This window comes from Sceloporus undulatus, chromosome 1 (genome assembly GCF_019175285.1).
Source record: "Sceloporus undulatus isolate JIND9_A2432 ecotype Alabama chromosome 1, SceUnd_v1.1, whole genome shotgun sequence".
Classification (NCBI taxonomy): domain Eukaryota; kingdom Metazoa; phylum Chordata; class Lepidosauria; order Squamata; family Phrynosomatidae; genus Sceloporus; species Sceloporus undulatus.
In genome coordinates this window covers 322,690,907-322,703,656 of record NC_056522.1, presented here as the reverse complement: position 1 = coordinate 322,703,656, position 12,750 = coordinate 322,690,907, and the positions used below count along the sequence as shown (strand labels likewise).

The window sequence follows — 12,750 nt, the reverse complement described above, 5'->3', positions numbered from 1 at the left end:
AATCTCCACTTTGATTGATGTTTGATCCAAGGTATGGGAATGTATGTAGATCCTTCGTGGTCATTAGCCTGTCTTTGTACTTTCTTCCTTGACCTTCTTTAATACTGTAATTGTTCCAAGTCTGTGCTGTATTCTCCTAGTAGTATGCCATCATCTGCATATTTTAGGTTATTAATACTTCTACTTCGTAGTTTTCCGCCTCCTTTTTCTGAGTCCAAACATGGTCTTCGTATGATATTTTCTGCATACAGGTTGAACAGGTGATAGTAGGCAGCCTTTCTGACTCCTCTGCCAATTGGGAATGAATCTGTTTCTCCATATTCTGTTCTAACTGAAGCCTCTTGTCCTAGGTACAGATTTCTCATCAGGACTATCAGATGCAGTGGCACTCACATGTCCTTGAGAGCTGTTCATTGTTTTTCATGGTTTATGCAGTTAAATGCTTTGCTGTAGTCTATAAAGCACATGATGATTTTTTTTTAATGCCTGTGTATGTTCCATTACCTATCATATGTTTGCAATGTGGCCCCTGGTTCCTCTTCCTTTCCTGAACCCCACTTGCCTCTTTGGGAATTCTCTCTCCATGTACTATTGGAGTCTGTGTTGCAGAATTTTGAGCATAATTTTGCTTGCATGCGATACGAATGCTATGGTCCTATGGTTGCTGCAGTCTTTTGTGTCTCCTTTTTTGTGGATGGGGATGTATATTGATCATTTCCAGTCTATTAGCCACATTTTGTTTAACACATTTGTTGACATATATTGGTTAGCACTAGAGTTCAATCTGTCTGTGTGGATCACAGGAGTTCAAGTGGAATATCATCTGTTCCTGGTGTTTTATTTTTCTCAATTTCTTATTGTAGCCTCCATTTCCCTTTTTAGAATTTGGGGTTCATCTTCATATAGTTCTTCATTCCATGTGTCATTCATTTTTTTCATCTTTTTTATATAACTCCTCTGTATATTGCATCCAATATCTTTTTATTTCTTTCCTGGTCTTGTAGTATGTTCTTTTTATTGTCCTACAGAATCCCAGCCCTTGGCTTGAACTTCCCTTTAAATTCCTGGATCTTGTGGAAGACATCTCTCCTTCTTCCTTTTTTGTTGTTCTCTTTTTGTTTGTATTGATCACTGTAGTAATTCTCTTTATCTTCGCACACTAGTCATTCTACAGTTGCATTCATGCTTTTGATTTTGCTCCTGTCTCCCTTTTGTTTTGTTTTTCTTCTTTTCTTTACTGAGGCCCCATTTGCACTGGGGAATTTGCCCTGGGTGGAACTGGGTTGAATTCGGTAAGCTGGTACTGAATCTCCCCAGAAAGACGTTCCCACTATTCTTTACCTTGATCAATGCAATTTGCCCCTCTAAAGTTCACATTTGCATTAGCGCTTTAAAATGGAGCCTCCTTTGTTGTCAATCAAATCCACTTCTGCTTTTGTCAAAGGTGACGTGTCCTACAACCACTGGCCAACAGAATGGGTGCTTCCTCCCTCCTTTTTTAAAAAACTGGCAGCAGCGTTCACATAGTCTCTCAACTTGTCAAGGTGTGTATCTGCATGTGTTGTGTGCCTTCGGGTTGTTTCAGATTCCCTCCTCTTTGCATCCTCTTGTTTTCCTCCTTTTCGTATCCAAGAATGCCATCTGTCCTTCTCTTTTCCTTTGCATCCTTTTATTTTCCCTCCTTTTCGCATCCAAGAATGCCATCTCTCCTTCTCTTTTCCTTTGCATCCTCTTGCTTTCCCTCCTTTTCCCACACATATGTAGCACAAGCATTCCCACATTGTATCAATTTGCCAAATGAAAGAGAAACATATGTAGCACAAGCATTTGAATATTCAGTCACACACACCATTTTTTTTTAAAAAAGCTGCTTGCAAAGTGACTGGTGAAAGAGAGGGGAGGCATGTTCTGCTGACTGCCCACCCTCTGAACTTTATCCCTCCCCCTGAACTTGACCCAATCATGACCAGGGCTAAGTTCACATTTGCAGGCACCCTGGAAGAAGCAGGTTTTCTCAAAAGAAATTAGGGGGGGGGGAATCGCTTTCAGAAAACCCACTTTGAGGGGGATTTGACCCAGATCTGGTGTGCAACCCCCCCCAATCCTGATGTGTAAAAACCGGCACCAGTGGGAACTTCCCACTTTTAATCCGGTTTGGGATTTGGACTAAAAGGAAGTCTGAATGGCCCCTGACTGAAACATGGATGGGACTTTCTCAAAAGGGAGATACTGAAGGCACAATTTCAAACAGTTCCAGTGAAAAAGAAAAATGGGAGGTGTCTCAAGAAACCAGGATGGATGACTAAGGAACTTTCAACCGAGCTAAGTTTGAAACGGAACATGTATAAGAAATGGAAAAAGGGGGAAATCACGAAAAAGGAATTCAAAGAAATAGCAGGCATGTGTAGGGGTAAAGTCAGAAAAGCTAAAGCACAGAATGAACTCAGGCTTGCAATAGAGGTTAAGAACAATAAAAAGGGCTTTTTTGGATATGTCCACTGGGTCGAGAGGATGGCAAAATGCTAACAGAAGACAGAGAAAAGGCAGAATTACTCAACACCTTCTTTGCCTCAGTCTTCTCAGAAAAGGAAGTACTGTATAGTGTCTAGATCAAGAGAAGTAATAGTGCCACTATATTCTGCTTTGGTCAGGCCCCACCTAGAATATTGTGTCCAGTTCTGGGTGCCACAATTCAGAAAGGACATTGAGAAACTGGAGCGTGTCCAAAGGAGGGCGACAAAAATGGTGAAGGGTCTGGAAACCATGCCCTATGAGGAACGACTTAGGGAGCTGGGGATGTTTAGCCTGGAGAAAAGAAGGTTAAGAGGTGATATGATAGCCCTGTTTAAATATTTGAAAGGATGTCATGTTGAAGAGGGAGCAAGCTTGTTTTCTGCTGCTCCAGAGAACAGGACCCGGAACAGTGGATGCAAGCTACAGGAAAAGAGATTCCACCTGAACATTAGGAGGAACTTCCTGACAGTGAGGGCTGTTCAACAGTGGAATGCACTCCCTCGGAGGGTGATAGAGTCTCCTTCCTTGGAGGTCTTTAAACAGAGGCTGGATGGCCATCTGTCAGGGATGCTTTGATTTGGATTTCCTGCATGGCAGGGGGTTGGACTGGATGGCCCTTGCGGTCTCTTCCAACTCTACGATTCTATGATTCTATGATTCTATTTTGTCTATTATCCATTGATCTATGTGCAAGCTTAATACTGATGTCACTAAAATGGCACACAAAATAGCTATAGCACAATGGCTTCTGCACTGCTACAGTAATGTATGAATTTGCTCATTATTTTTACAAATGCAGGGATAGCCATGTTGGCGTAATACAAGTTCCAAAGTCCATAATGTTGTGATATCTTTATTAAGCCCTTTGTGCTTTTTTGGGATCATTAGCCCTGTACTTCATACCTCTGATTTGGATCTATACCATTTCCCACAACATACTTTTTAAAGAAAGACTTCAGAGGAGGATAATGGAAATTCCTTTGGAAAAAATAAGCATTTATAATAAGAAATGGGCCTCAGTTTTGCATGTCTACTTGTATTTTAGACAGTACTGCATGATTTACTGGGAAACTGTATTGAATGTTGGCCACTAACAAGTTCTTAAATTAAATTCAAAGAAACAAACCATATCTTTTCTTCTGTGTGCTTGCATGTGCTATGTTAATAATTCTTAACCTGTTCTTGCTCTTTCCATATGTACTCTCTACTATTTGACATGTGTGGTCAAGCAAGATCAAGAGTGTGATCGAGATGGCAAAAGTTATTAATGAAGAAGAACACACAATCTAGGAGAGGCTGCAACGGTTTGCTTTTGCCTGAGCATACTGGGAAGGACAATATTATGCCTCTCCTCCCCCCTCTTCTGAGTTAACTAAGGCCCAGGACAGACGGGATTTGTAGTGTGGTGGTGGCACAACTAGGGTTAGGGACCATGCGACAACCACACAGTCCTTAACCCTAGCATGGACTGGCAGCGCTACAATGGCGGTGCCCTGTGTACATGGGCATCACCATTGTGATGTAATGGATGAATAGCATCCACACATTGTGCCACGCCAGTTGCTTCACGAGTACGCCATTGGCGCATTTGTGACGTAACAATGGCGGCAGAAAAAGAACACGGGTTTCCCAGGTTCTTTTTCTTCTGGAGGGAACCCATGTGGTTTGACAGCTGCGGCTTCCCTCCGGAGGAAATTAGGCTGCCCTTTTCAGGTAGTTTGGCCCATGCCTAAGTTCAAACTACTTTTGCACTCTGTACTCAGTTTGCAGCAATGGAAATAAACTGATGACAAAGAAGGAACATGGGAGGAGAAGAGAGAAACTGGGACATTTTAAGAGTAGTAAAAAAAAGTGGGATGACAGAGGTTTTATAAGGACTGTTGCAATGTATGATATGACTCTTTGCTAAAGGACTAGCACCTTCTGATTACAATTTTTCAGCAGCTGCAAGTGAGAAGTGATCCCTTTCAAGTAACAGGTAAGGACTACTACAAATAGAGCATATCTACATGGGTCAATTACACAAGTTTTGCCTTGCCCTCAACATGGCCTGGCTACATGATGCCAAAGCCCTGATTTCAATGCAAACTGTTTTCATGAGGGCAGATCAGTTCTGCACTGAATCTGCCCTATCCCTGGATAAATCAGTGTAAAAAAACAACCAAACAAAACTCACCTTTTGCTCCAGATTTTACTGGAAAATCCAGAGCCCTCTGTAGTGACACCAGGCAGTTGTCTACACACACATACCGTTGTGCTGTCTGGCAGCAGCGTCCGTGTACAAGTCACAACAGGGTGCTCAGCAATGTGATAAATGCTGACCACCTTGTTTCTGATCTCAGAGGGTAGAGGGCACTGGGCAGCACAGCAGGATGCTGTGTAGACAGCGACCTGCTATTGCTCCAGAGTGCGGAGGTAATGGGGGAAAGCTTGAGAAGTTTTGGGAGCAGCCTGGGTTATTCTGGCCAGTGTAGACGAGCCCTCAGTCTACTATATATATTTCCTCAATACTTTAAGACATGTACCTGGATTTCAGTAATTCATGTATCAGCCAGGGCCCTAGTGAGAAAAAATGGTGACTCCCCATATAACCTTTCATGTTAAATATGGAACTTTATTTGTTTTGCTTCACCACAAAAATAGAATTTAATGTTCCTGTGCTATGACTGAGGGTATGGATTGTTTCTCTCCAATATTCAACAGATAAAAATAGAATGCTTTACAAGCTCACGGGATGCAATCTGCAGCCATGAAAACCAATGGATGTTTTACTGTTGATCTCAATTAAATACAGATGATACCCTCATGTCTGCCAGCTTTCCCACTTTGATTGGAAGACAATCCATTTTCATGACAATATTTCATCCTCACGCCATGCCTTTTCAGCATCTGTATTCACCACCTGTCTTTTCATTTGGAGGTTTAGTTAGCTTTCTAACCACTGCTTTTTAACATGTTGTGTATGGAGTGCTGCCATTCTTTTTTGGATGTGGTGGCCATCTCTAGGATAAGGTATATCTGAAGAAGAGGGCTAAAATCCATGAAAGCACATTCTGAAATAAACTGGTTAGATTTAAAAGTGCCATAAGTCTCCTGCCCTCTTTTTAAAACTGCCCTTTTTAAAAAACTGCAACTAACACAACAAAAGATTTTAAAATATTTTTCCTAGAGAAGAGAACATTACCTTGGAGACCAGACAACATGATAACTATCTTCAAATATCTGGCCTTGCTCCAGGAAGCGGGGCTAGAACTATATGGGTGGAAATAACATGGAAGAAGATTTCAGCAAATTATTAGGTGAAAGACTGAAAGCTGTTTGGAAGTAGAATAGACTGCCTCAAGAGTTTATTGGTGTACCTTTGCTGGACATACCCTAAGGAAAGGTTGAATGGGCATCTATGAGGAATGCTCTAGCAGAATCATATATTAACATGCTTGCTTTGAGCAGGAGGTTGGACTACATGCTTTACTGCATGAACCCCATTCTCACAGCAATCACGTTAGGTTAAATAAAAGGTAACACAATGCTTTCCAAGCAGCCATCACCACACATCTTCCCAATTGTGTGACAGTGGCTGCTGCCCCCAATGCACTGTCTTCCTGATGCTCCCTTAACTCCAACTCCCTTTTGGTTACATTATTTATTTATTTCCACAAAGTTCTGAAGTTCTGCTATTGTGAATTACTGTGAGTTAATTTTAAAAAAAGAAAGAGAAAAGAAAAGAAAGAAAGAAAGAAAGAAAGAAAATTTAAAAAATAAAATTTTAAAAAGAAATACAGTCATCCCTCCGGATTTGTGCGACATTTGTTCCAGAACCCCCATGAATACAAAATTTTCGCAAATATTCAAGTTCCATTGTCCCCAATGGCAGCATCTCCCTCCTTACCTCCTTCTTCCTGGGAAGGCCGTGTGGCTGGGAAAATGGTGATGCTGGTTGCTGAGGAAAGGCAGCATCAGCCCAGGAAAGGCCGCACTGGTGAGGAAAACAGCCATGCCGGCTGGGGCAAAGCTGGCCAGCCAGAAATAGGCCTTGCCTCAGCTGGGTAATTGAAACCACAAATGGCAAGTCCATGGATATGCAGGAACGACTGTAGAATATAACAACTGGGGGATCAGGCTGCTGGGGAATAGTGAAGGTTTAAGCACACCCTGCATACCCTGTGCTAGATTTGGGATCCCCATATTTTCATATTCCCTACCTGGAGCTAGCACGTTCTTGTGAGGTCACGGTGACCTTTAGGAACACTAGTTCAGGTTTCCAAGAGAAAAAGAATGAAGACCTGAGGCATGTGAATGATCCAGCTAATAATATAATCAAAGCTAAATGGTGTACTAATTGCTCTTTCCTTCCCCCAAATCGTCTGCATTTCCTCTTGCACCTTGGGATAAAGCATCTTCTTGCACCCAAAGCAATAAGCCAAACTCTCTGACTTCCCCCTGCCACCTCATCCTGTCCAGTCATCCTGGGGTTGTCCTGATTCAATAACTGTTTTTGTAACTCCAAAGTTAAAGCTATCAACCTGCCTAGAATCCCATTGTCAATTCCTGGGAAAGCCATTACAGTCGGCCCTTCTTATACACGGATTTTTTATACATGGATTCAAGCATCCACAGTTTGAAAATGTTAAAAAAAAAGTATAAATTTCAAATATCAAACTTTGATTTTTCATTTGTTATAAGGGACACCATTTTGCTATGTCATTATATTTAATGGAACTTGAGCATACACAGATTTTGTTATACACGGGGGATCTTGGAAGCAAACCAAACCCCAGCATATAACAAGGGTCCACTGTAGGTCTTTGTTACAGTACTAGAGATCATCAAGCACACCCACAGAGACTAGTTATCTGATATAAATATTGGGCTCAAAACCTAGCTTCCTTGCACACAACTGGCATGCTCTCTGTGCACATAGTATACATATATGTTCTGTGTCGCCCTCAGACCTCAGTCTGACTCAATTCCGCTTTCTGCGGTCTACTATTTGGACAGGTAAATATCACCCTATAAGCCTCTCAGACTCCGCTATCCTGTTCCATTTTGGTTAGCTCTGAATGCTGTGTCTACATGAATTGCTATGTTGTGTGTGTCAATGCACACTTAATTCACCCATACTTGGAGTTCTCCTCAGTTATTACTGGTATATACAGGTGCAAGTAGTCCTAAAGGTTACCCAGCCTCTTGCAAAGATAATTTCCCCCACATTTGAAGTAAGAAAAAGGAGAGGGACAGAGGGGATGAGGTGACACCATGTTACTTACACCACATAACTGCCAATCACACAACTGCTCCAGAATCAACATTTCGCACCTGGAGATTTGCACAATTGTGAGGTCATTGACAGGGGGAAAGAGACAAGTTGGGCACAGAGCAGCTACAGGTCAGAGGTAGCACTGTGTAATAAATACGCTGATGACACCCAAATTATTTCTCTATGTCTCCGACTGATGCAGTGACTGGGGATGGCGTCTCTCCTCTCGTGGCCTGTCTGGAGTCAGTAATGGGCTGGATGAGGGAAAACCGACTCAAACTTAATCCAGAGAAAACGGAGGTACTAGTGATAGGTCCCCCTGGTCCAGGAATGGCGGTGGTTCCATCTGTCCTGAATGGGGTCACGCTCCCTGTGAAGGACTCCGTGCGCAGTCTGGGGGTGCTTCTTGACTCGTCCCTTCACCTGACTGTTCAGGTGAATGCGACGGTCAAGAGTACCTGTTATCAGCTTCGGCTGATTCGCCAGCTGCGCCCATATCTGGCCCAGAGGGACCTTGAAACTGTTGTACACGCTCTGGTAACTTCGAGATTGGATTTCTGCAACGCACTCTACATGGGGCAACCCTTATACCACACTCGGAAGCTGCAAGTAGTGCAGAACATGGCAGCACGGCTGGTCACTGGTGTTTCCAGGACCAGCCATATAACACCGGTGCTTAAAGACCTCCATTGGCTGCCTATTCGCTTCCGAGCTCAATATAAGGCGTTGGTTATCACCTATAAAGCCCTAAATGGCTTGGGCCCAGGATTCCTGAAGGACCGTCTCTCCCCGTACATTCCGCCTCGCACCCTCAGAACATCTGGGCAGCAACTCCTGAAGGTGCCTGGGGCAAGGTTGGCCGTTACGGCCAGAAGATCCTTTTCCACAGCTGCCCCAGCCCTTTGGAACATGCTGCCCATAGAGCTCCGCTCATCCACCACCCTGGCCCAATTTAGGAAGGGACTCAAAACCTTCCTATTTAATCAGGCATTCCCCGACTAAACATCCTATGGGCCTCCCTCCTCACTCGTGGCCGTGAGGTTGGGCTAAGGGGTTTTTATTGTTTTTATGAAGAGATGATGTTGTTTTTAACCTGTTTTATACTGTATTTGCTGCACTAAGGTGCATTTGTAAGCCGCCCTGATCTATTTGGAAGGGCGGGGTATAAATAAAATTTTATTATTATTATTATTAAATATTGCCAATGCCACTTTTTTTCATGGTGTAATCATGGTTTAAAAGTTGTGTGTACTAATCTTTTACATTATTTGCGAGGTTTATACTACTGGGGGGAGGGGGGCTCTTGCTATTTATGAGTGAGTAATTTGCAGTAGAGCAGTGGTAGTGTGTTTATGCTCAACCTTTCCCCAGTCACCTACTGCTTTTTCACTTTATGTGCAAGTACTATGTTTCTTAGGTAATAAGGACATTGTAGCTCCCTAAGAGCTAAAGCAGTCGGAAGGGGAATTTGAGAAAAAGCAACAGAGAATGCATTTAGCATTTCACCTCCCAGCAGCTTCACCACTACAAATGACAGTCTTTTCCAGATGCTTCCTAATTAAGGTGGTCACTTACACATCAGTGTAAAAGAGGACATCTGCCATTTGCTAATCTATTTGTGTAGATGCAGAGAATATATATAAAAGAAATTACTATCAGTTAAATACAAATACCTGCAGTACAAGATAATCTGTGTGCCTGTTTTTTCTGCTGAAAAATCCAGGACACGGCAAAGGGATATATGCCACACTTTCTCTGTTCCACATGAAATCATGCATGTTATTGCAATGAATTAGCAGACATAGCTAGAAGAATATGTCTCATACCAACTGGCTTTATAAAAAAGTTACTGTATCTACTGAGGCCTCAGTTCAGTTGCGGGGACCAGGTAGAGTATAACCATTGAATCAGTTGGAGCTTGTAAGTTATTTCCATTGATTCAATAGTTCTAATCTAGGAGGACTAACAGTTACGTAGACTGGGGTGGGAACCATGTGGCCCCCGACAAGTTGTTTTACAGTAACTCTCATCATTCCTCACCATTAGCTATGCTGGCTAGAGCTGCTAAGAGTTATCATCCCCAAAAAGTTGGAAGCCTATCTTAAGGGTGGGCCACAGAATTGCCAGAGTAAAAACTGAAGATGCTTCCTGTACATTTAATGGTAATGCTGAAGCAGGAATTTCAGTACAAGTTGCTTGTTACCTGCTGAATGTCTCTCTTATACACAACCATTACAGGTAAAGGAGCCTTTCATAGTTTTCCATCTGGCAACCCTAGCAAACTATAGCCCCTCTGAAGGCTGTTTTTGCTGCTACACACTTTGGAAACCCTGAACTGCTTTTTTTGGGGGGATGAGGATGAATTGTATCTCCTGGACAATTCCATGGACATTTTGGAAACACTTAGGATTCCCACGTTGCATTTTTTAAGGCTTATACAGTGGACCCTTGTTATACGCTGGGGTTTGGTTCCAAGATCCCCTGTGTATAACAAAATCCGTGTATGCTCAAGTCCCATTAAATATAATGACATAGCAAAATGGTATCCCTTATAAAAATGGAAAATCAAGGTTTGATATTTGAAATTTATACTTTTTTTGGACATTTTCAAACCGTGTATGCTTGAATCCGTGTATAAAAAATCCGTGTATAAGAAGGGCCAACTGTACTGGCAGGCCAAAGGGGAGATGCATGCACTGCATATGAATACACACACACACACTGTGGGAAGGTCAGAAGTACCAACTTACTTGGATTTGAAACCAAACTACACCCGAGAATTGCAAAGCATACATTGGCAAGCAGCGCTTCCAATGTTACTTAGTAAACCAGTGATAAATTGCTAGTGTAAGCACCCCATAGTGTTTGGAAGAACATATATATATTTTAAAACCCTGCTGTTACAGTCTGTGCTGCTGCACGTTATGGAGGTACGGTGTGCGTGCAGCAGTGAGCTTCAGAAACAGAATTTTGACCCTCTCTTCAGGCACAATGGCCAACACCCTGGCAGCTCTATGAGCGCTCTGACTCTGTTACCTAATCTCCAGCTGTGGGCCCTGCTTCGTGCCAAGACTCCTTTGGCTCTGTCTAGTAATAATAGTTTCTGGAGTCTAGCCAGGGACTCCTGCCAGTTCCAGTCACACTCGGCTAATGTGAGAGGCAGAGTTTATTAATTCATCGCCAGGGACCATTGTCTGGGATAGTGCCTGGCTGTTTATTTACTCTGATACGGGCCACGTTGATCGAGAAACAGCAAGCAGGCAAGGAGATGCTGTTGAACATTGTGGGCCCTTCTGCAAGAGGAGACGGAGGGGGACCTTTTGTAGCAGTATAGGAAATATTCACAGAGTTTCCCCCTTCAGCAGCCTCCTTTGCACCAAGTCTTACAAAGAGTAATCTCACCATCATCTACTCATCCAAAGTGCCTTTGTTTCTTTCTGAGCTTCATTGACTGAAAAAAAAAAGTAAGCATCTGTAGAAATTGGAGGATTTTAAGTGCCAATTGTGGGGAAGGAAGAGAAAGGGGGAAGGAGAGAGAGAGAAGGAAAAGCAGCAGCATGCAGGCCAGTGGCTCTGCAAAACTTTTAAATGGTTTCAGCAGTCTCTCATAGAGAGTAGTAGAGAATAACCACATACCCTCCCAACTGTCCCAGTTTGGTAGGGACATTTTCAGATAATCCTCTGTTCTTCCATTTTCAGCTGCTTTGAAAATGCCTTGGAGTCTCTCCTCTCCTTTCACTTTCTCCCTCTGTACTCAGCTTATTTCAGTTGCTGCAAACTGAGTTCAAAATAATTTGCACTCAGTTAACTCTGCAAGGGGGTGAGAAGCAGAGGGGGCAGAATATTACCCTTCCCAGAGGGGTCAATGGGGAGGGTGAGGGTGCAGGGAATATAGACTGCACTGGGTGACACCTCAGAGGGGGGTGTATTACACCTGGAGGGACTGCCATGGCTAGTGGGCAAGGAAGAAAGGGTGCTTTCTCACTTGCCCAGCAGCCACATTGGACCCTAAACAGGTCCTCCAGAGGGTGCAGCACTGCCCTCTTCGGTAGTGGTGGCTACTCGGGGGACTGGACCCTGAAGGCCTTTCTAGGGGGCCTGCTTTCAAGGTCCAGCACGGCTGCTCAGAAAGCAGCCACAACCGAACCTGAATGGGTGCCGTGGAGGCCGCAGCACTGTCCTGCTCAGCAGCAGTTGGGGTGGCCAGGTGGCGGAAGGAGGCCAAGGCAGTTTGCATTCCCCTGCAGTGGATTACACCAACTTTGGTAACATCACTGGCCCTTCCCAGTAATCTCAGACAAAAGTAAACTGGACCTGGTATTTTATATCTTTATCAGTGATTCAAATTATGCATATCACATTTATAGATGAAACCAAAGAGGCAAGGATAGCAAATATCCCAGAGAGCAGAATCTGAATTCAAAATGACCTTAATAGAAATAAACAAAATTAACAAAATTAATTTCAACAGATATAAATGTAAGGTACTACATCTATAACAAACTACATCAAACAGGAAAAATGAAATGCACAAATGCATATGGATGCCATCTGACTTGACAGCAGTCCATATGAAAAGGATCTAGGGGTCTTAGTAGAGCACAAACTAAACATGAATTAACAGTGTGATGCAGTGGTCAAAAACTGGGCTGCATCAACAAGAAGACAAATCTTGACCTTCTGACCTTTCCAAATCAAGGGAAATAGTAGTTCATTCTATTCTGCTTGGATGAGACCTCCCCTGGAATACTGTTGCCCAGTTCTGGGCACCACAGTTTAAGAAGGTTGGTGGAATGTGTCCAGAGTAGGCTAAGCGATATGATCAAATGTCTGGAAATCAAGCCTTAGGAAGAAAGACTTAGGGAAGTGGGTATATTTAGCTTGAAAAAGAAAATAATAGAATCATAGGCCTGTTACAGACAGGCCAAAATAAAGCTGCTTCGAGTCACTTTGGAGGTATGGTATTTCAATGATGCATG

At 43.1% G+C, this 12,750-nt stretch overlaps 1 protein-coding gene and 1 long non-coding RNA gene across 7 annotated transcripts in view; one reads left to right on the top strand and one right to left on the bottom strand.

Moving 5' to 3' along the window:
* The window catches only part of LOC121929217, a 47,875-nt gene extending 42,284 nt beyond the window's left edge, over positions 1-5,591 (top strand). For all 3 annotated transcript variants that reach the window (XR_006103628.1, XR_006103625.1, XR_006103630.1), the window contains 2 exons: positions 4,456-4,492; positions 5,218-5,591. This is a non-coding gene — a long non-coding RNA (uncharacterized LOC121929217). The remainder of the gene's footprint in view (positions 1-4,455; positions 4,493-5,217) is intronic.
* The window catches only part of FSIP1 (fibrous sheath interacting protein 1), a 591,530-nt gene that overhangs the window by 393,008 nt on the left and 185,772 nt on the right, over positions 1-12,750 (bottom strand). The window lies entirely within an intron of this gene.